The 3,268-nt window shown below is 40.8% G+C and overlaps 1 pseudogene; it reads right to left on the minus strand.

Annotated features, from left to right (window-relative positions):
- Positions 1–959: 959 nt before the first annotated feature.
- LOC107047459 lies at positions 960–2,941 on the minus strand (annotated as a pseudogene).
- Between the last annotated feature and the right edge of the window lie 327 nt (positions 2,942–3,268).

Consider the following 3,268-nt stretch of genomic DNA (forward strand, 5'->3'; position numbering starts at 1 on the left):
TGAAAACATCGCATACGTATTCGATCATATGTATAAATTCATCATAAAACGCAGATAAATTATGAAAATTGCGGATCTAATGTTCTGAGTCATCAAATAAATTTCTGTTTTTCGAGTCATGAAATCATTGTCATAAAGATATAATTTTCATTTTCAAATATTTGAATAACATGCATACCGCAAGCTTGATAAGTTAAATTTTCAAATTTACAATTCAAGCTTCGAAATGATTAATTCCGAGACGATTTCATAATTTCATCGGAATGAACCTCAAGATCCACTTGTCGATCTAAAATCCTATGCATTGATAACAGCTTCAGTGAAAGCACACTTTTCAAGCACATTCTTGTATTACAAAATTACGAAGAGTGAAAAATTTTAATAGCATTGGGAGGTGGGGGTGAAAGAGTGAGACAGACAGTGCAGTTGAATTAGGGAATTGACGAAATGAATCGGTTGAGTTTATTCTTCTAGAAAATGTAGAAATGCTACTCCAATTCTTGATTTCAAATTCTATTGGTGTCTCTTAAATGAAGCAATTTTGTTTTTTCTATAGAAATTTCTTTGTCATCAAAGTATTTTCGCTGGTTTTAAATTATAGGAGAATTTTTGAACACCAAACTGGTAAAAACATTCACGGCTTTCTGTTGAAAATGTCTTATGATTTTACAGGACTGAAATTACTTAAAAATCAACAGTCCTATTTAATCTCTACAAGTCCCAATCAGAAGAAAAATTGGAACGCTATTCAAAATTCTCAATTGAATCAGTTCAATTAATTCTCAAAAAATTCTCAAGTCTCAAAAATTCAACTTTCTCATCTTTCTCAAAGGGGGGCACCCCTTTCCCCCTCAAAAACTCAATGATCATGATGGAAAAACTCTAGACAGCCAACCCCTAATTTGGTAAAAATCCTAATCAGAACCCTCTTCAATTGTCGGCGGTAGCATGGCAAGATGCTATTGACTGAGCATACCCCTTGACAGAGCATACTCAGCGAGTGCACGTTGTGCTCTTATTCTTTCAACAGTTCCCCGGATATCAACAGTACCAGAGTCTTCAAGCCTGGAAATACAAATATCAAGTGCGCAGAATGTGCCCGTCCTACCGATACCAGCACTGCAGGGAAAAACAATGGGTGGTCCCCTGGGATGTCCAGCCCATGTATCACTTCTGCTAGCCAAGAGTTTATTCTGCTGTTGTCTGACCAGTGTGAGAAACTGTAGGAGAGCCCGGGCTGACTGGGGTACACCGTAATTGGGCCACGCTGTGTACAACATGTGACGGACTTTCCTGGACTTTTCAGTCTTGATGTTAGTGAGGAGGAGCATGGATATCGTATAGTTCGGGTTTGTGTCCACCTCGAGGGTCGCACTGTGAAGCCACCAGCTGATACCTAATCCCCAGGCTCCAGTACTGCACGCACTTGGTCCTGCTCCTCTCGACGACTCTAGTCGTCATAACGACGACGAGGGTCTGCTATTCCCACACCATTCGCCAAAAATCGCCGCAGGGCTTCGGCAGCGGTCCCTGGGTACTGATAGACGCATTTTTTTTCTGCGTGTAACCGTCTACGAAATTCGCGTTAATGTAGTCGGTGGCTGGACCACCGTCATCCTGCGACAGGCAGACCCTGGAGTGATCGTAATACAGGACATCTGTGCAACGATTCTTCGGCTGATTTGGCCGGAGTTTTGCATTATTGAAGGCCACGTCCGGCAGCCGCTGACGGATCTCCGTGTACTTTTGTCTTTAGTTTATCGGATACGGGAATCGTTGGAGTCGTTGGGGTGCCGTTCGCGTTCTGGTGATTCGGTGATTTCCATGTCGGGGAGAGGGGACTACCCACGCGCGGGGTAACCTCGCACAATTCACCACCACCGCGATTCGTCATGGATTTGAGACAGTGTAACAGCCAGACTCCATGCTGTATCTCCAAACTCCTACCTAATCGTTTGGGCAATGATTCACGTGGTATATGCAGTGTCAACTGTGGTATTGACACTATGTAAAAAATCGATCCCTTAATTTCTCCCTAATAAAGAGTCTTCGTCATTCAGTATCTTGAATGGTGCTTTGAACCACAGTGGAGCAGTAACAATGAGAACTTTCTTCAGTTTCGCGGGATAGCCACCCTTCAGCAGGGTGGGAATTTTCTGTGACAGATCGTAATCTAAATCCTGATATTTGCTGTCAGCCATGTGATTGATGAATACTAGTCCATGACGCTGGGTCCCAGCGCTCGCCAGCGCTGCATCAAGCTGATAGATAACACCCTGCAGAGTAGTTTGATGCGTTGTGTACTGTGGCAGATGCAAGTGGACGGTAAAATACAACAATTGCCATACCTGTACCGTCTCTCGACGACAAAACGGTGAATTTCCCAATCTTCAATTCACTGAGAAGTGGCTGCTGGGTAGATTGAAGTGCTAATGCCCGAGATACCTCAAATTTTCTTGTTGCTAGAAACTTGACTGCTGTAGTTTTTTCTATTATTCTAATAGAAAGTTCCCTTTTAATCTTTTGTAATCTGGGCTGGGTCTAATGGATTAATTAGTGTTTCATTGCAAATATTTTCAGAAAAATCATCTCTTCATTCTCGTCCACTCAAATTAAAAAATCTCTGAATTTAAGCAGTAATAACTCCTGAAATTAATTGCATGAAGTGCAGGGGCTCTGGAATTTCACCGGTCCCTCCCCTCAAAAGTTATAAACTCGTCTTTCCAGAAGAGAATTAGACCCATTTCGTCCCGTCGTTCACTGCAAAATCAATACCAATTCCTACGTTTGAAAATTTTACTTTTTCAACAAGTGTCTCATATTTTCAACAAGTGCCTTATTCTGCTTTCTAATCATGTTATCAGCCCTCTCGGTCTTATCAGCGACATTATCAATTAATCTATTTTTCGAGTCAATCTCCTCGGTGAGACAGATTCTAATTCTTTGAAAAATTTTGAACGTTTTCTCAGGATTCAATATCTGTTGCACTATTTACGGTTCACGAAAACTGTCAAGTAACCATACCCTCAAAGTCAATTAACTTATAATTAACTAACTATTAACTAACTATTATTATTAACTCATGAAAGTGAATAAGAACATTGAAGGAGAGTGGATCCAGAGGATGGCGTCCATAGGAAGAGGGAAACTTAGGGATGCATGTAGAAGTTGGCTGGAAGGAAATGGATTACATTAGGAAATTAGTCCAAAAATGTTCAAAATCTTAATAATAGCCTTAAAATTTTTGATCCTCAAACAATTTTTTTTT

Source organism: Diachasma alloeum, unplaced genomic scaffold (assembly GCF_001412515.2).
Source record: "Diachasma alloeum isolate Michigan unplaced genomic scaffold, Dall2.0 Dall_scaffold_57840, whole genome shotgun sequence".
NCBI lineage: Eukaryota > Metazoa > Arthropoda > Insecta > Hymenoptera > Braconidae > Diachasma > Diachasma alloeum.